The 21,302-nt window shown below is 41.9% G+C and overlaps 1 long non-coding RNA gene across 3 annotated transcripts in view; it reads left to right on the top strand.

The window, feature by feature from the left end:
- LOC125452938 (uncharacterized) overlaps positions 1-21,302 on the top strand; it is a 123,080-nt gene that overhangs the window by 56,307 nt on the left and 45,471 nt on the right. For 2 of the 3 annotated variants that reach the window (XR_007247634.2, XR_009445710.1), the window contains exon 2: positions 1,943-1,961. The exons of the other annotated variant lie outside the window; for it this stretch is intronic. This is a non-coding gene — a long non-coding RNA (uncharacterized LOC125452938). The remainder of the gene's footprint in view (positions 1-1,942; positions 1,962-21,302) is intronic. 3 annotated transcript variants of the gene reach the window in all.

The following is a 21,302-nucleotide window of genomic DNA, read 5'->3' as shown; positions in this document are numbered from 1 at the left end:
ATTTTCGGAAATGTAATGGAATAAAGGAGAATTTAATTATGATTTTTAAACAAAATGATAGACAAACAGCTTTCCAGCTTTTGTGCAACTCAGACTATTTGCGATAGAATGCTTAAAACTTCTGAAAAGTGTGAAAAGCATGTAGTTAAACGTCCTCTTCCAGAAAAGCAGAAGATTTACCTTGGTTTGATCTCAAATAGATACATTTTACTAATTCATGGAACAAAAGGGTATGGAGCCAAGGCATATGAATGGATACTGGTCAGTTATGATGCTAGCATTTGACATCCTTTCTGACGTCCGGTTCCCAAAAGAGGATTCATTCCTCAAGGTTAGGCATAACCATACATCTTAAAGGTTTAGCATGGCTTCCTTGCTTTTTTACTATTATTGAAGTCCCCTTTTCTGTTTTTAGAGCCTTCTCAACTTGTCTTACCATCTTCAAAGTTTTGTGCATATAAACTGTTGAATGTGTCTGTTCTCACAGCCTGTTTAAAGTTTTATCATTTTACATTGTTTCCTTTCTTCTTCACATCATACATCCCTGCATTTAATTTCATCTGCTATGGCCTCCCCAATTCACTGGTCTGTCTCCAATCTCCTGAACTCTGTTGCTATCTTCCTACATTTCTGAGTTTGGTGTAATCTGCAACCTTTGAAATTATGCCCTGTGTTCACATTCAGCTCACTAACACATATCAAAAGAAAGAGTGGGCAAAATACCAATCATTAGGATTCAACATTTCACAGTCCACTCCTCACTGAAAACACCTGATTGCTATTATTTTGTTTCTTGTCACGAAGGCTATAGAAACACACTGACCCTTTCATCCTTTGGTCCACGATTTTGCTTAGAAATTTATTACATGGCACTTTAGTCTTTTATCACAACTCATTGGGTACAAAACTCTGGTGCGGCCGCACTTGGAGTATTGCGTACAGTTTTGGTCACCGCATTATAAGAAGGATGTGGAAGCATTGGAAAAGGTGCAGAGGAGATTTACTAGGATGTTGCCTGGTATGGAAGGAAGGTCTTACAAGGAAAGGCTGAGGGACTTGAGGCTGTTTTCGTTAGAGAGAAGAAGGTTGAGAGGTGACTTAATTGAAACATAAAATAATCAGAGGGTTAGATAGGATGGATAGGGAGAGCCTTTTTCCTAGGATGGTGACGGCGAGCACGAGGGGGCATAGCTTTAAACTGAGGGGTGAAAGATATAGGACAGATGTCAGAGATAGTTTCTTTACTCAGAGAGTAGTCAGGGAATGGAACGCTTTGCCTGCAACGATAGTAGATTTGCCAACTTTATGTACATTTAAGTCGTCATTGGACAAGCATATGGACGAACATGAAATAGTGTAGGTTAGATGGGCTTCAGATTGGTATGACAGGTTGGCACAACATCGAGGGCCGAAGTGCTGTAATGTTCTATGTTCTATGTTCTATATGCACTGGAAAAGAAACCGTACTATTTACAGAATCATCTCAAATATGAAAAGATTTAGTCAAACTGTTCAAAGTCTACAATTTTTTCCTGACTAACGTGCTCGGGCTAAAAGAAGCACTTAGGTTCATATGCTGAGCAAGAAAATTTATTCAATCAGATTGCCTTTGCCCAATGGCAATCAGCAAATATGAATTGCAAGCTTAAAACTTTACAATTTAAGCTCTACCTGCTTTAAATTCTCCCCTCTCACATATGGATGGATAGGAAGATAGACTAGGCATTGACATTACGATAGAAAGGGAAAAATCAAAATTATGGAAACACATTTCAATGCCACTACTGGGTTTGATGAGCTGTTTTCTTTCTGTTCCTTACAATTCCTTATAAAATGATACGTCACTGAGATAAGAGTCTTGAATACTGATGCTATTTTTCATTTGCTAGTTGAGAATTTGCCTTTCTGCTGTATTTGAACATGTTTTATTCCTTCTTCACAGGGCATTTACAGAGACTGAGGTGAGTGGAAAGTTCCTTACTGCCCGAGCCCGTCATGTTCCACGGTTACCATGGCATGAGCCAATCAAGATGTTATTGTCAAGCAATTATGCCCCAAGTTCAGAAGCGATTGGCTCTGTGCTGTCTGCTTTTGGTCTCACTGTTCTGAGGAAAAACAACAGTGTAGACAACTCACAGTGCATTCCAGAAAACATAACTTTTAAATTGCAGTCATCTCTTTACACAGTTTCCTTGGCCTAAAGCATTATCCACCTTTTTTTTCAGTCCAGAGTTCAAAACTAAAAGAGCATAAAAAGGTGGTCTTTACACTTTTGGAAGCCCAGGTACGTGTGATGAAAGAACTGCTAACCTGACCTGATTCATCTTCAAGCTGAAATTTGTTTAGTAATCAATATTTTTACCAAGTGACAGTCAATTTCTTTTCCAGGATTTATTAACCCTACAGCTCATTGCAGTGGGTTGGAAAACAAGGAGAAATGGGCTCCTATTATTACAACAATGAGGATCTCTGGTGTGGCAAAAAGTGTCAGATGAAGTCAGGAGCCTTAAGGTCTCCCTCCAAGCCCAGAACCTCTGTTTTACAGGGGTGGTGTGGGTAGTGGGCCATGGTTGCACTTGTGCAGTACCCCAATTCAGATTCCTGATGGCTTCACTGAAATGGGATTTTGAAGTCACTGGTGTCTGGAGCACAGACTGTAGAGATTAGATCGGGAAAGAGCAGGTCAGTTCTCAGTACATCTCTACTGGATAGCAGGGTATACCTTTGGAGAAGTCTGATAAGGTATCCATGCAGATACAGCCAAGGACACTTTGGGATAGGTTAATGAATCCTTTAGATGGAGGGTTAGCTGCAGTTTGTGACCTTTAACTGGAAAGAAAGTCTGCATGAACAATACATAAACATCTTGGAACCATCCAAATTGCCAAGACCTGTCAAAGAAATATCCAAATGTAAATTTTTGAAAGAAAGTACTTTTCTCAATGTAGAAATGTAAGTAACAGAGCAATGTTTTTTTCTATGTGTATGGTTATTTGTGGATTTTTCCTACTCGTTTATGAGATGTGGACATTGCTGCCAATAGCAGCATTTATTAGCCATCCATAACTGTGTTTGACGAAGCTGCCTCTTGAACCACTGCAGTCCTTGGGGTGTTGAGACACCCACAGTGTTGTTAGGAGCAGGTTCCAGAATAGTAAGCTAACCACAGTAAAAGAACAGTCATATAGCTCCAAGATAACAAAGTGTGGAGCTGGATGAACACAGCAGGCCAAGCAGCATCTCAGGAGCACAAAAGCTGATGTTTCGGGCCTAGACCCTCTCTCTGATGCAGGGTCTAGGCCCGAAACGTCAGCTTTTGTGCTCCTGAGATGCTGCTTGGCCTGCTGTGTTCATCCAGCTCCACACTTTATTATATTGTATTCTCCAGCATCTGCAGTTCCCATTATCACAGTCATATAGCTCCATGTCAGGATGGGGGTAGTTTAGATGGTTACTTGTAGGTGGTGGTGTTCCAACATATCTGCTGCCTTTGTCTTGGGTGGCAGAGATTGTGAGTTTGGAAAGTGCTTTTGAAGGATCTTTGGTGAGTTTTTGCAGTGCATCTTGTCAATGGTACATGCTGATCCTGCTGTGCGTTGGTAGTGGAGGGGCTGAAGATTTTATACAGGAAACCACTCAAGTGGAATGCGTTATTCTGGATGTTGATGAGTTTCTTGAGTGTTGGACTGGCACTCATTTAGGATTCTCAATGAGTTGGCATTCTACCTGAAGGGGGACAGGGTAGTGTTTGAAAGTAGACAGTGAAGCATGGAGAGACAGACACTAAATTACAGAGATTGCATATGCAAGGAATAGGGCTGCATTGTGTTGAGGGAGAGTGAGGAACATGTAAGGGGTGAGAGGGGTGAAAAAATGTTTATGTTTCTCTCATAAAGTCATACAGCCAAAGCGAAATACACCACAGAAACTCGTTCATGCTGACTACGTTTCCCAAACTAAACTAGTCCTGCATTTGGCTTATAACCTTCTCAGCCTTCCCTACTCGTGTACCTGAAAATATGTGTTTTAAATGTGGTAACTATATCCGCATCTACCACTTCCTCTGGTAAGTCATTCCTCATACAATCCCTGTGTAAAAAAGTTGCCCCTTGAGTCCCTTTTAAATCTTTCTCCTCTCACCATAAAAATATGCTATTTAGTTTTGAACTCCCCTACACTAGGGACAATACCTTTGCTATTCACCTGGTCTGTACCCTTCATAATTTCATAAACCTTTATAACCTCAACTTGCTATGCTCCAGTGAAAAATGTCCCAGCCTATTTGATCCCTTCTTGTAACTCAAACCCTCCAGCCCTCGAAACATCTTGGTAAATGTTTTCTGAACCCTCTCCATTTTAGTAATATCCTTCCTATAGCAGGCTAGCCTGAACTGCAAGGTATCACTTTGTGCCTGATTCTTGGCACTGTTGTGAGAAGGCATACTTGTGCAAGTAAAGTACTAATTAGGATTGGCAATGTTGTCAAGAAACGCTTCAGAGAAAATGTGGAGTTTGAAGATAACGTGCTAACTATTGCAGAGTGCCTGTCCATATGTCTCAGTAGAATGAGAATTGAACGAATGACCAAGATTGAGAGGTATTTGTGCGTCTGCCTTCCCAGGGAGACAGCAATATTTTTGCAGGTGCAGACAGGGAAATTTCACCAACATTGGATCATATCTGGTCATCCCGGCACAAAGAAGTCAATTAAGAGATTCAAGCATCCCATTCAGAGCCGTTTTTCCATTTTGTCAAAGTCTTGGTCATGTTCAGTGAGAGGGTCCTTTGTCACCGCTATCAGGTTCCCGTGTCCCCATTTCTGGAGCAGGAATTCTGCCAGAGATAGCCTTAATTCTAACCCCACAAAAAAAAGACCATGCGGGAAGTGGGGCTGTCCTGTCCCAGTAGGGGAGACCTATATGAATTGATAGCACTTCAACAGAAGTGAGAAGGAATTAACAATAATTTGTCTCCTCACCTACACAAGTAAGTGGAACAACGCCATGTACAGACTATTACCATTTGTGTTCCACTTCCACATGTCTGTGGTATTCATGGCAAGAAATCAGCAAATTCACTGCAAAATCTGTCAACCCCTTTGTGACAATAGCACAAGCCATTTCAGAAATCAACATGAATGATCAACACATGCTTAGTTTCACTTCACTAATGAAGTGTATATTTCACTTTTTTAAACATAGCTGAGTGCTTTGCTGGGAAATGAGAATATCTGAAGACTTTCTGCTGTTGTACTTTTCAGGTTCCAGAAAAAAAACACAAGGTTTCTTCTTGTGCCTAGTGAAATAATGCAGTTGGAATGAGCTGTACAATGTAGCACAGAGGAAGCCATTCAGCCTAACAAGGTCATGCAGGGAAGTATGTAACATTGTTAACATGGCTCCAGGTAAAGATTGACCAGGGACCATTGTAAGTCAGGTTTACTGTCCGTACCTCATTCGGCACTTGCACCGACCTGACACCGATGCAACGGTATAAGTAAGCTCTGAAGCACTCGAGCAGTAAAATGTTTAAATGTGTTGCCAATTCCCACGTGCTGAATAGAATTCAAGACAAGTTGATTTAAGAGCTCACAACAACTAATTTTCTGAGCAAACTAAACAGTTTTGTCACTAAAAGGGGTTTTGAGGTTTTCTTCAGGTTTAAACTGATGTCATATCATTTTAATGGCAACTCTCTATTTGCGACTGTCTACACCCTGGGAGGTGTACAAAAATGCTATATTCCAAACATAACATGGCAGATAAACCAGGTCTTGACTACACCATCTCAGAAATGTTTTAGTTTTTCTGTAATGCCAAACTGTTTGTAGTATTTTCAATCAGATGGCAACCTCTGACTGTTGGCTGGTAGTTCTAAAGATCTGACTGAAGTCTGCTCCCTTGCGAGCAAATAACAATGGGCCTTATTAAATTTAACTATTTTATAGACAAGATGTAATCTGGAGTCCTACAAACCAAAGAACATAAAACATAGAACATCGGGCAGTACAGCACATTGGGCCTTATTAAATTTAACTATTTTATAGACAAGATGTAATCTGGAGTCCTACAAACCAAAGAACATAAAACATAGAACATCGGGCAGTACAGCACAGCACAGGCCTCTCGGCCCATGATGTTGTACTGAACTTTTACCCTAATCCTGAGGTCTATCTAACCTCCATCCTTATCTTATACGATCATCCATATGCCTATCTAATAGCCGTTTAAATGCCCCTAATAAGGCCGACTCCACTACCCTATCCGGCAATGCATTCCTCGCCCTGAACACTCTCTGAGTAAAGAACCTACACCTGACGTCTTCCCTGTGTCTACCTCCACTCACTTTAAAACTATGTGCCCTTGTAATAGCTACCTCCCCTAGGAAAACGTCTCTGGCTGTCCACTCTATCTATACCTGTGATCATTTTGTACACCTCTATCAAGTCACCTCTCATCCTTCATCATTCTAGAAAGAAAAAGCTCTCGCTCTCTGAACCTTTCCTAGTAAGACATTCCCTCAATTCCAGGCAACATCCTAGTAACTCTCCTCTGCAATCTTTCCAAAGCTTCCACATCTTTCCTGTAATGAGGTGACCAGAACCGTATACAATACTCCAGATGTGGCCAAACCAGGCTTTTGTATAGCTGGAGTATAACTTCACAGGTCTTGAACTCAATCCCTCTATTAATGAAAGCTAACACACCATACACCTTCTTAACAACTCTATCCACCTGGGTGGCAGCTTTCAGGGATCTGTGGACATGAACTCCAGGATCCCTCTGCTCCTCCACACTGCCAAGAATCTTTCCATTAATGCTGTATTCTGCTTTCAAATTTGTCCTTCCAAAATGAATCACCTCACAATTTTCAGGGTTAAACTCCATCTGCCACTTCTCAGCCCAGCTCTGCATCCTATCAATGCCTCTTTGTGACCTAGAACAGCTCTCCACCCTATTCACAACTCGACCCACTTTCATATCGTCTGCGAACTTACTAATCCACCATTATACTCCTTCATCCAAAACATTTACAAAAATCACAAATAGGAGAGGACCCAGGACAGATCCTTGTGGTACACCACTCATAGCTGAGCACCATGTTGAATATTTTCCGTCCACTACCACCTTTATCTTCTAAGGGTCAGCCAATTCTGAATCCAAATAAGTAGCTCCTTTTGTACATCCTCAGATTGCTGTCCTTAAGGATCAAGGTTTGAATCCCTTTAATTTACATTGTCCTGAAAATTGCTAAAAATTCAGATTTTCTGTTAGTTTTGCTGATTCAACTTGGTTGTGTATTTCCTATATTACAGCAATAACAACATTTCAAAAATACTTAATTCGCTGTGAAGAGCTTTAAGGTGGTGCAAACAGCTAGTAAATTGAGCTTTCCTTTGTTCCAGTCTTTTGCACTCACACGCAACTTCCGAATATTCTCGCATTAATCATGTGGATGGGAGTTTTGGTTTTGACATTTTAATCACATATGTCATATGGAGAGATCTGCCTCATGCAAATGACCGCTAAGTGTGATGTGCAGCTTGCACTGGGCAAAATCTGCCGTTTGGATGGGGAGTGCATGTTGATGGCGTGACAAAAAAAACTTCAGGACTTTAGTTAAGTTCATAGATTGAAAGAAGCAGCAATTAGATATTTGGACAGGTACATGAACAAGAAAGGTTTGGAGGGATATGGGCTGACTTCAGGCAGGTGACCCTCCTCCCTCCGGACCAACCTCAGGGAATCTCTCTCCCACTGCACCGCCTCCCCCTCTCTCCCTATCTATTTCAGTTCCCTCTCCCCATCCCCCTCTTTGATGAAGGGTCTAGGCCCGAAATGTCAGCTTTTGTGCTCCTAAGATGCTGCTTGGCCTGCTGTGTTCATCCAGCTTCACACTTTGTTATCTTGGATTCTCCAGCATCTGCAGTTCCCATTATCTCTGAGACTAGTTTAGTTTAGGATTACAGTCGACATGGATTTGTTGGATAGAAGTATTCATTTCCGAGTTGTATGACTCTATGGATCTAAAACTCTGTCTGGAATAAACTATCAAAGGTCAAGGACAAATTTATACAGGGATTGAAAGCAACTAACCATGTTTGGGAGCAAGAGTTGAAGCTATATGAACAACATTATTTTTACAACTCCTTGATAAATGGCTGCCGCATGCCACAAGTGAAAACGAATGTCCTGTAGAAGAATTTAAGGAGTTAATTACAGGTCAGGCTGAGTCTTCAAACAGGGAGTCAATGCCGAATGTAACAAGGAACAGAGATGTGACTTCTGACAAGGCAGCAAGCTGCAAACTTGATGCTTTCAGAGGAGTAGTCAATGTTGTGGATGAAAAGATCTAAAGGATCATTGATAATGCCATGCCTCAACTAAGAAGGATAGAAAATTGTATAAGAATTCCACTCCAGGATTCCTTGGGAGCAGAATTCCAGAGAATAACCCTGCACAAGGATTGAGACCTGGATACGTGCAGAAGCAGAAACTGTTTGTTGGAATTGTTGTTAAATTCCACCATTAATCAGGAATTGGCCAGGTTGGGCTGTGGGGCTTAATTTGCTCACTTGACAGGTCTTATTTTAGTTGCCACATGCAATAAAATTTAAATAATTATTTCAGTATTTGATTATCTGTGAGACTTCTTAATGAATAGCTAAATTAGAGGTAGCATTGGTAATTTACATACAACAATTGGATGGAACCTAGCTTGAAGGCTGTATTGGAAAATGAAGGTAAATTGTAGACTTCTTTGCCTGGCTCTTGAATCACAACAAATTTAATGCGACCGAATCCAGAATTATATTTATTTTGGTCTATCCTAGTGCCTGGAGGGAAAATGGATTGGGAACGAATAGGGGAGTCAGATTTTGGAACAATGAAGTAGGTTTGCAACATCCTGATATTTATAAAACAAATGTGGCAGATAGACTGTTGTCATAGAAACCACAAGGCTCTAATTTTCATTGACCTGCAATTGAGGCTTAAAAGCCAGGCTACTCCAGTAAATTTCCAAAATGGAAAAGCAAAATGGAATAGTCCAAATATAAATTGTTTATGTTTTAATTCTATTTCTGTCTAGTGCATGTAATTGGTGGTTAGCAGCTGTCTCCAGCATTCCACCAAGCATAACATAAAACATAAAAGAGAAACTGTACCTGGAGTAAATGACTAATCGTTAAATGGCTGCCCTAAAAGTTCAATTTACAGGCAAGACAGAAAGCAATATTCCTAATTTTAGTGCAGACTTTCTCCTGCCTGGGGTGACAGATCTTCCTGCCTGGGGTGAGTTTTACTTGCCTGGGGTTTATGTAAGGAACATGAGTGTGGAGATCAGTGGCTTATATTGGATTTTCAGTCTGTTGACAACTAACCTTCTGCCCCAAACTCCCAAAGGGTCCTTCCCATGACTAGCTCCATATGAGAATTCTGAAAGTACAGAAGAGCCCCTATAAATGTTCTTAGCTTGGTTCTGGACTTATTGGGATAAGCTAGGGATAATTTAAGATGCTTGACTTTATCCTCCTCTGTTACGTAAAACCCAGAGTACTGTTGTGCTAATCTATGTAAAATTGGGCAGGTTCAATATGTCTAAATATAACCAAAAACTGCACCATTCATTTATTCTGAGCTGTTAACCTTTCTGGATCATACTTATAACTTGAGTACCCAAACATTGTAAGTAAATAAAGCACTAAATAATATATAATATTGAAGAAATATCATTTTAAATGTGCTTGTGTTAAATCCACCTTCAGTTGGCAACTCCAGCAGCAATAGTTCAGCTTTCCCAAAAAAAATCCTTCTTACAATGAATCAAAGGGCAACATATTCCACATGTTCGAAGGCTGAAGTATTTCTCAATTAAACCTTCTCAAGATGGTGTCAGCTCTGTGAATTGTGTTTACAATGCTATCTGCCTGGAGCTGCGCTGTGCTGCACATTTGTCTGTAGGATAAAACTGCTACCTGTTGGTTTCACTCAAGCTTTCCTTTCAAGCTGATTTGGTGTTAATTAAGCCAGGTAAATACCACCAATTATCTTCATGACAAATCTACTGTAATTGGCTTTTCCAGTCTCTAAATTAATTAGCTGTCACAGTGTGCCACAAACTGTCCTCTACTCTAACCTGGATGTCTATGTGCTTGTTTCTATTCATATTGAAATAAACAATTCAGAGACTATTTGGAGGTAATTTTGACGTTGAATTATAGTATGAAATGGGCAAGTTAAATCAATTGAATTGAAAATTATGAGACATGTAACAGGCACTTAGAGGAGGAATGCTCATCTTGATGAAAGTTGGTAACCTCATCTCATATCCCTTACGTTCAGGAGATTGTTTGATTTTGTTTTTCTTTGAGCAGGCAAAGTTTTGAAAGTCTATGTTTTATGAAATTTTCAGAAGCTCATAAAAAGCCAGATGTCTGATAAATATGACAATAAAATTTACTCTCTATATTCCTTTTGTTTGGAAATTTGTGTGTATAAAGCCAGTCTTCAAAGAACTATGAGCTACAATGATTATACATTGTTCCTATGTGCTAACTTTGCAACATTGCTTTGTCCTTAAAGTGGGAGAATAACTTGACAGAGGCTTCTGGGAGACTGTCCTGATTAAGTATGAACCTTGATTGACAGTTTTGGTTAATTGTGTCAACTTCACATCTAAGAAAAAGAGAAAGATGCAATATGGAATGACAGTCTGAGCTTTTCAGTCTATTGCTTTCTGTACCACCACACAGACAAAGGTTAATGAAGGGCATCGTGAAAGTTCAGTGCCAGATACAACTTCCCATCACTGACTCCCTATTCATGAGCTATTACCAATAATGACTAGACTTTGAGATACTTGTTGTTTTCATAGAGCATTTGAACTAAATTTCTTCCAGAAGGTATTTCTGCCAGTGGTAGGAATCACGCAAGTTGAGACTGGAAGCTTATGTGTTGATTGTCGTGTCCAGTTCCTAATGGGATGACATGTTCATGTCATTCACTCCTGTGTTTTTCTGAGCCTTAAAGCGAGGCGCATATCCCATTTTGATGCTCAGAGTGACACTTCCACCCATTATTATCAAGCATTCAAAAGGGGCTTCTTCCAATCCCTTTACAACTAACAGGAACCTATACCAAGTGTAGCTTCCAAAAACAAGTTACCTTTGAGGGTTTTTACAATATATTTTTTATTTCATTTGGTACAAAATGAAAGGAACCACAGAAGAGACATCAAAAAAGTCACCAGCTAAATTGACCACATTTGCCATTACCTTACTTAATATCTCTGTAGGATCTAGCATACAGACTGGGCAATAACCAATAGATTAACAGGTAGGTGTTTTGGAGTTCGATTATCTGTTGCAACAGAATTTGCGGTCAATCGGCATCTTACATTTAACACCCTTTGTGTTGGACAAAGGACTAGATTTAATGCAGCTTATCAGCGTAGGGAACACAATGGCTGGGCCCACTTAATTGTGGGAGAGACCAGAAATCAGGTGGTCAGTTTTGTTCAAGGAAGATCCAGTTAACCCTTTAGAATGTAATTGTAGCTGAGGGGTTAAGTGCAGTGACATGATTTTCCCTTGTCTCCAAGAGGTGCTGCCCGCAGTTTTGCATGGCTGGGGTAGAGTGAGGGTGGGGAGGCAGGGGGTGAACTTCCTTCCAAGTACTTAGTGTTTGAAAGAGGGTCACAGCATCAGGCTGAGCATCAACTCTGAAAACTGGTTTCCTGTCCTTGCCTCCAACTCTCCTGCTCCACCCAAGCACCTTTCCTGCTTAAAAAAGTCACTGTGACATCTGACACTCCCTCTTCTTTGGCCCGGGACATTTCTCGAATCCGGGAACCTCTGGTGGCACCATCAGTGGCACTTGCTTGCATTTGTGCTGGTGTCGACAGCAAGGAAAAACTACTGCTCGATATGAGGTTGGTAGCTCTCAGCAGGCTGACTTTCACTTTAGTCATTCCTGGGAAAGGCCTAATGATAGCCAGTTGAATCCCTGAAGGACATGAAATTCTGTCGGTCATACCCCACAGAAATAACACTTTCTAATTGGTGGATGAAAGCAGGATAATTAAGTTCCAACCAAAAGTTAACAGTGCGCACAAATGCAAGCTTGAGATTTTTTCCAACTAATGCCGAGAAACACAATGAGTGCTCCATATCATTATCTCCAGGAAAGGCTTGCCAGATCAATTGTTTCTCACAGAAACATATCTGGCCAGGACTGGGCCTTCCCCAGGAAAGCAGACCCCAAGGTGGACATCACACTCTCAGGATCCGTGGGCCAAAGGGAGATTGGGATCAGTCCGTTGAAGATATCTCCAACAGCAAAGGTGGTAGTTGTCAGTTATGTAGCCAGGGAGAGGCTTGTGATCAGTGAGGGACTCAAATCACAAATGAGGGTGGGATTGGGGGAGTGTCACAGGATTGGGAGGCGTTTGTGAATAGAGAGAGAGGGAGACGTATTTGTAACAACGGCAAGTGGTGGCTATCCCACTTACTAATGGTGGGCCTCACAATCAGGCAGTGTCTGACCTCAACCCAACTCCTCTAACCCACACTGAGCTAGGAGCATGCAAACAGCCTCCAACTTGGGCTTTTTAAATTGAACAAGATCGCAAGATTGGGCAAACATAAGTAGGTCATTTGGCCCATCGAGTCTGTTCCATCATTCAATGAGATCGTGGCTGATGTGGTAATGCTCGACACTCTCCTGTCTTTACCCCCTTATTAACATCCTTTGTGATGTCTTCAATTGACGTGCTGCTGATGGTCATTGGTGAGAGGGCTGCAGAGATTTTGTGAGGAGTTGTCTTGCCCCAGCTTGTTTATGGGGCTGATAGGCTGCTTTTCCCATGTTCTTGTAACTGGCATAGTGTAATTGCTCAGAGACACCTTCCAACAGAGCTCGCCTTACAGAGTAACAACCAATTTCATTAACCACTGTTTGGGAATAATCAAAAAGAAAGGCAAACATCAGAGGTACCATTTTCTTCCCAGCAGCCTTGCTGTAAGTGCTGTGCACAGAAGATGTTCTGGGATTATGACTGGAGAAGGCCAACTGTCTTTCTCTCGTCTGGGTCATTTGAACTATAAAGACCAGAACAAGGGGCAACGAAAGAGACTAGAGGCAATTTCCTGATTGTTCCTGTTGAAATTTTCTGACACATGTTTGGAATAGCCGTCCCCACTTTATGCTGGTCCAGAATGTATTGCAGCACAAGTTCAATCACATTGATGCAAAAACCATTGAAACAAAAATGTGAAGCAATAGTGTAGCTGTGCCAATCTACTGTCAAGATCTCGGCTGCTCCTGAAAATTGAACATTCAGGCTAAAATTAGCAGAATTAAGTAATTGACATTGGCACACATTCCAGGTGGGAGGTAGAGGAATACTGAGTTCTATTTAATGATTTCACAGCTGAAAGCGAGAAGGAGTCAGTATATGTTATTTTGAGCAATAGGAAACTAATATGAGTCTCATTCTCTTGATTGAGACAGTAGAAAGTCCCTATGGGGCAGGAGACTTGGGCAGTAGAGTGTTCTTCTAGAATCTGATTGCCAGCTAATAGACAATCCAATAAATGCAACTTCTATTTTATTGACCTTGTGATTTCTACCAGTTGGCTGTTTTTACTGAAGTTCAATTGGAATTTGGAAGAGTGAGAGGTGATCTTATTGAAACATATAGGATTCTTAAGGGAAAGCAACAAATGCTGGATTCTAAAGGGGTTTGGCAGGGTCAATGCTGAGCGGATATTTCCCTACGTGGGAGAGTTTAGGAACCAGAGGGCATAGTCTCAGAATAAAGGGACACCGGTTTAAGTCTGAGATGAGAAGGAATTACTTCTTCAAGAAGTTTGTAAGACTTTGGAACTCTTCGCTTCAGAGAGCTGTGGGGCCAGAGTCCTTATGTATATTTAAGGCTGTAATATATAGATTCCTGATCCGTAGGGGAGATTGCAAGAAAGTGGACGTGAGGAATGTTGGATCAGCCATGATCCTAATGAATGGCGATGCAGGCTCGAGGGGCTGAACAGCCTACTCTTGTTTCTATTTTTTACAGCCTTATGCTTTCTTGCAGATTTGTAAACACAGAGAATGACAATACAAACAGTGCTGAGGTGATAATGTTGAATTTCAATGGAACTATGGAAGAACAATATAACACTAATGTCCACAGCCATCTAGCAACTCTGGGCTTACTCACCTACGCATTGTATGTTACTAATGATACCCAAAAATGGTATTATGCTGAGTACACATTAACAGCAACATCACGTCAACATACATAAACAACTAAATGAAGAAAGAATGCAGCATCACCAATGTGGTGAACAGAAACCTCGTTGTAGTCCATATACAAGCATAGGAGCCACAACAACTGGTTAGCACACGATTGCAGGGCTGTGCAGATGGGGAACTACCTGAATTCACTGGAACTTATTTAACACCTGATTGCCAGGCATCAATCCACAAGTATAACATCTGCAGGATGGCCTGGGAGAATGCCACTGTTGAATGGAATATCTTAAAACAGGCATTGAGTAAACAGAACTGGCAAAGCATATTACAAGCTAGCACTACGGGATTGGAAGCCTGAACTGGACACTATAAGACTTGTGTGGGAGATAAGGAAAGGGGACTTTGGTCAGAGATCAGTGCCTCTACATTTAGGTACAGCTTAGAGGTTCACCCTGAAGGCAGTGATTAAAAAAGAACTGTGGGATCCACTGGAGGAGTTTGTATGGTTATCTCATGAGTTAACACATCTGACAACAATGATGCTGTAGATGGTGTAGATAGCTCGGTCAGTATGCCAGGGTTTGCACAAACAGGTTGGATGGTGCGAGTTTCTCCTCATGGCTGATAGGGAAAAAGCTGGAAGTGAAGCGGAACACACAACCAATGTAGAGGGAAGGAGTGCCTTGCAGCAGGTAGACATGGTATAGCATGTCATGTGAGACTTCTGGTCAAAGGGAGCCTGGAATAATATCATCAATGCAAATCCAGTAAACAGTGTATTCTGGTGTCTTAAGGAACAGACTTGACATGTACGTTCTGTATAGTCAGGTACAGCTGACAAACTCCAAAAGAATATTCACAGATCCAGCTCGGTGCCCAACTGCAGAAAAGGTGGGAGTGGCATGGGCACTGATAGGATAATCTTCCAGGTCACAGTTTTCCAGATACCTGTACGTGAGGTCTGTTAGGACATGAGGACACCACTTGGACTGCACAACATCTGGGCGAAAATATTTGACAAAAGCTGGATAAAGCTACAATTTCACAAAGTAACCAAGTGATTTGAAAACTGCACAATTGACATTGAGAAAGGAAGTAAGCTTGAGACTAATGCCATGCGTCCAATAACAAATAGATGTGATGCCAAGCTTTTTAATTGTGCCATCAGTATCAATACAGAGCTGGATGCAGAGGGATAACAGTTTTAGTGGAGAATTGAACAGATTGAGTGGAGATTATCTTTGTAATTAATGCTTTTGCTGGACTGACAACCAGCAGTAGCAGCAACCAGGGGAATTGTATGAGAGACACACTGAGGAGAGATCCTTGAAAGCATCTCACAGGCTTCAACGAGAGATCCCATGCCAAAAGATAGTTGGTGAACTTCATCAGGCAAGGTGGGTTAGTTTGAAATGTGCCCTGGGACTCAACACATCTCTAACAATCATGGTCTTAATGCAAATAGGGGTAAACAGACTCAATTCACTTTGTGATAGATCATGTTGCTGATTTTGCCCGGGCTGTTAGTGCCAAAGTAGAGGGCATCTGCAAGTTTGACAACTATACCCCCCACTGAAAGTTCTCCACACAACATGTCAATGTTTTAAGGGCAATTCAGATCCAAGCACTCACCTTGACAGATGGAGAGAAATATCTATCCACAGTATTCAATGGAAGGTTGTGCTAATTGAATTTGATAAATGACATTCGCTAGGTTGACAGCGGACGTTAAGAGAATATGTTTGTTGTGAATTTGAGATGCAGCCTCAAGGCAGGAAAACGTATTAACACCAAGTGAAGGGATTTGTAGCTTCTGTAACAAAATCCACACCTGCCACTGACTTCCAATGCTCTGGCCCATGGATATGTATCTGTGTGAGATTGTTTCTGCTACGATCAGTACACTGTGTTGCTAGCTAGAATAGGCAAATGCGAGGAATTGAGCATGACATATTCTTTGAATTTAACTTCTTTCATGATGAGTGCTCACTCCTTTCAAGCAGTGGACAGCCTTCTTCCTGCCTTCTGAAGGAGATATATTCTTGTCCACTTCAAAATCTTCCACTCCTTTGTACTCTGTGACTCACCTAGAGCTCCACCTCTCTGTGAATTATATCTAATATAATTGGATAAAGGCACATCAGAACTGGTATGTAGGATGAAAGAAGTATGTGACGTTTTAGGTACATTTAAGGAGTTTCTGTTTATCACCTTCCTCTTTCTCTTCCTCAACATCATAATGATCCACGAGGAGTTAGTTATGACCCTGTTACTAGTTCATCTGTCCTCATTATGATCCTTGTCATTTTGTGCTCCTCGTTTTTCTGCTGGATTTAACAGAAAAGAGTGAAAATCTTGGAATGAATGAGTATTACTCCTTTGAGACTGTTTATAACTGCACTTTATGTCAGAAGGACTATGTTAACTGTGCTGGGGCTGGCAATAAGCATCTGGGTTGGCATCGTGGCTCTGTGGTTAGCACTGCTAACTCCCAGTAGCCGGGACCTGGGTTCAATTCCCCCTTAGGTGTGGAGTTTGCAGATTCTCTGTGTGTGTGTGTTTTTCCTGTGGGTGCTCTGTTCCTTCCCACATTCTACAGATGTGCAAGTTGGGTAGATTAGCTGTGGATAAATAGAGGGACAGTGTGGGTGGGATGCTCTTCAGAGGGTTGGTGTGGAGTCAATGGGCTGATTTACCTGCTTACACACTGTAAGGCTTCTATTATTCTAGTTTTTATATCCCTAATGACCAGAGCAAAACGCCTCTTCATGCTCACCATGTACTTTCATGGGATACACTGTTTTTTGGGTTGGAAACCTTTCTAATGGCTCAACTCTTCCATTCATTTTCTCCCATGATGAGAAAGAATAAATTTAGTGGAAGCTAGCAAGTAGCTAAAAATATCAATAGTTTTTGGGAACTGCTCCTTTGGTTAGCCTTTGACAAGTTATATGAAATAACATAACCTTTCTGCGGTTATTCTACATTTTCATCTGCTTAAATAAAAATGTTTCCATTCAGCACAGCAGTCTCTTGTAGCTGACGTCTGGAAAATATTAGATGAGCCTGGAGCATAAGATGCTATTAACCAGCATTTGAAGGAACCCGCAGTGTTTGTACAGGGTATGCGATGACTGTTGTGCTGATACTCACAGCAATTTTGTTTCGGTTCTAAACTTTATTGGCCTGCAGTGATTTCCCAGAGCAGCAGCTCGGTGAAAACACATCAGCATGACATTTTCCACATCAGCCCAGAAGAACGTGTTTATGACCTTAAATATTAATTAGACATTACTTGCATAATTCATCAGAGTTTAGAATCAATTTGGACGGTAAAATAATAAAAAAAGTTTGGCATTCTCTTTTTGAGATGACGTTCATATGTATGAAATGTAAAATGATGCAGATAAATGAACAGCTAATGAAACAGGGTGCATGGAAATGAGATGGACTAGAAATTTGTGCAGCTCAGTTTTGAGGTGTAGGTGTAATTTGCAATCAAATTGAGGTGATTCAAACTGAAGTGTGCCACATTTAAATGGTTCAACTAATGTCTTTCAGTGAAGGAAACTGCCTTCCTTCCCTCGACTGGCTTACATGTGGCTCCAGACTCACAACAATGTGGTTAACTTTTAACTACCATCAGGGCAATTAGAGATGGACAACCTGATCAATTGATATTTGATTCGGTAAGGAATCGCAGTGATTGGAACCAGCTGGACTTCATTGACAATGAGATTCCCCTGATTGGAGTTGTTAACCTGGGCCAATCAGGGAGCCCTGGATTACAGATATAAACAGGAGATTCAAAGAGCATCCTGACTTCAGAAACTGACTTGAAACTGGCTGGTCACAGCCAGTGTACTGTGCATGCCTAAACAAAGGGTGACTTGGTGATGGGATACTGGCCTCAGTGCAGTTATCTTAGGAATCAACTGTTGATGATGAATTCTAAAGTTCACATTTATACAGAATTGATTATCTACCATTTTCCACAGTTTAGCAGGATCTCCCTAGTGTCCTGTAGACAGGAGTGAAATGTTGACAGTATGTAGCCCCTTGTTTCCAATAGCTATCTTTATTTACTACATGTTTATGTGGTTCAGATAAATCTTAAAAAAGAAAGCTCCATCCTTTTCATTTAAACTCAAACAGTAGACTTCCAATCATGTTAGCAAATTTGGTAGTCATCTTCCTGATGTTCTCTGTCATTTTGTAAATGTTGCAGATATATAGCAATTTGTAGCAGCAAGACTGAGAGTCTACTTCATGTGGAGATTCAACAGTGTAACTGCTCTGCTTTCGCTTTCCTTCAAAGAAGTTTTGTCTGAGCTATTTTCAGCTGATACTCCTACTTATTTGTTTATGGCTTTTTAACTTTTCTATGAGAATTGGCAACCAGCAATAACTCAATGGCTTTGCAGCTTCAAGAGTCTAACTGGGTGTAGAGTTGAGCACCCACCTGGATTGCCATTCTGGCCAGCTCACAAATCAAGGGCATATTGATTCACCGTAATAATGAAATGTGAGGCTGGATGAACACAGCAGGCCAAGCAGCATCTCAGGAGCACAAAAGCTGACGTTTCGGGCCTAGACCCTTCATCAGAGAGGGGGATGGGGAGAGGGAACTGAAATAAATAGGGAGAGAGGGGGAGGCGGACCGAAGATGGAGAGAAACGTCCGCCTCCCCCTCTCTCCCTATTTATTCCAGAACCCTCACCCCATCCCCCTCTCTGATGAAGGGTCTAGGCCCAAAATGTCAGCTTTTGTGCTCCTGAGATGCTGCTTGGCCTGCTGTGTTCATCCAGCCTCACATTTTATTATCTTGGATTCTCCAGCATCTGCAGTTCCCATTATCTCTCATATTGATTCACCCACAGCTGTGCTATGGTGTTTTATTTTCCACTGGGTCATGGTACAAATTTAATTCTTATACTGTTTTGAACCTTGTCCGAAATCTTTCCTGTGGCTTTTATGCTAACTTTGCTGACTTCACTTTTTTTAAAAAGAGAAATCACTGTTGCCCATTGTATGCTCTTGTGTTGTGTTCCTGAAAACGGAATTAGCATTGTCTTGCAGGATTGGTAAGTATGTAGGTTCAATTTACTTCAAAATCTCTAACCTATTTACTTATCAAATGGATAATTTGCATATAAACAACAGCCTACAGACATCCTGAGTCTCTGATGCTATGGGTTTAAACTTGTGAAGGCTGATGTTTTCCTAGTTGTTGATTTATTATCAATCTCTACATGTCCTATCTTGTCAGACTTACTGCATTGAGTACCTATCTGTGTCCCTATGGAATCTCTCACATCTGATTTTCTGTTCCATTGTACCGTGTGCTGTTGCTGGAACAACTCAACAATCGGAGAATATCTACCTACTGGGCACTCAGACATGTGCTGACATTCTGAAGCTGCTCTGCTCGTTCTTGGAACATGTCAGAGAAGTGAAGCTGGTATCGTGGTTCTCTGACAGGGACCTATTGGTCCTGTGGAATGCTAATTCTATTTTCAGGGACACGACACAAGGGGTGTGCACTTCCTGATTGACCAGCGGAGGAAACAGTGCCACCAGACTGGTGAGAGTGGTTTAAGGTTACCTAAGCCAGGGCAGTGCCACCTCCGGGGTATGCAGTAATAGCCAGCAGTGCAGAAAGTTCAATGATCTTCCGTGTTCTTCCAGGGGAAGCACCACACACTCGGCCCTACGACCTCACACTCATTCTGTCTCTGGTAATACACTCATCTCCCACTGAGGCCCATCTCACTATTGTATGGAAAGCTGAAACTCATCCCACTACTGTTCTCCCCCGGCCCCAGCCTCTGACACCACGAACCCTACATGCTCTCTGTGTTGCCTTTTTAGTCCTTCAGGGCACCTCACCAGCATTTCCCCACAAGCGCTAGTGTGAACAGCCATGCCACCCACTACAATCTGACTGATTCCACATTCCCCTGTTTGGTTATTACAGGAGTGAACATCCTGTAACAGGGCAGAGTCAGCCTGTATGAGTGGGAGGATGCCCAACCTCTGTGTCTTTGTCACTATGAGGAGGAAATACTAAAACTGCTCCTACGAGGGCAGAGTCATCCCTGTCCCCAAGTGAGTAAGTTCTACCTGCCAATCCACTGCATCTCTCACAGGAACCGTGCTGCCATTCTGCAGCATTGCACTAACTCCTGGCTATGCAATGCATTCTCTGCCCTTTGCCTTGCAGACTCCACTAGCCTCGCCACAACCTTTGTGGAGATCATGGGTCTGAGTGTCAGATGAAGCATCAGCAAGGCTTCCTCATGGATCATCTTTAGCTCAGACATTGACTCCTTGAAGGAAGGATCCATAGATACAGAGGGAGGCTGTCAGCTCAGAAGCTCGCTGAGGATGAAATGGCCCAGTCTTTTGGCATTTGGAGGATTTCCAGAGACCAGACACTTGCTCAGACCCAGACAGGGCAGGACCCTGTGGTCTTGGCAATCAGGGGCATCATCGAAATGCACAGAGAGCAGCAGCAGCAGATGAGAATGTTGGATCCAGTAGCACCCTTTTCCCAGAATTTGCAGTAATGCAGAGAATCCTGTCACTGCCTGGCAATATCCATGGACTGATAGTGGTATGCCATGGAGACCTAAGCCATGAACCTTCAGTGACTGCTGGTGAGTCAGTGACACCTGTCCTCTATAGCCACAATTAATCACCCTTAGGACCAAAGGCGTGGCGATGGTGGGCAGGGATCCTTGAGCTCAGTCTAGTTGCCTGCCTTCATGAACAAGGTAATATCAGGAGGCAGGAGAAGAACTACACACAGACCCATCAACATTTCCATTCAGGAAACTGCAAAGGTGGTCAGTTGCTCTTTCTCTCTCCACCCTGCCTGCCTCCTCCAACACCTGGATATTCAAGTTGAAGAGGGTGAACTTGCCTCTAGCAAGGAGGCCCTTATTATGCCTGGTTCATCCAGACACAGGATTGCCACCCCACAAAACCCTCAGGGTCAATAGGCTTCACTTCAACAGGCTCCTTCCACTGCAGCTGTGGTACTGG

The sequence above is a fragment of the Stegostoma tigrinum genome, chromosome 4 (assembly GCF_030684315.1).
Source record: "Stegostoma tigrinum isolate sSteTig4 chromosome 4, sSteTig4.hap1, whole genome shotgun sequence".
NCBI lineage: Eukaryota > Metazoa > Chordata > Chondrichthyes > Orectolobiformes > Stegostomatidae > Stegostoma > Stegostoma tigrinum.
This window is presented reverse-complemented; position numbering and strand designations above follow the sequence as displayed.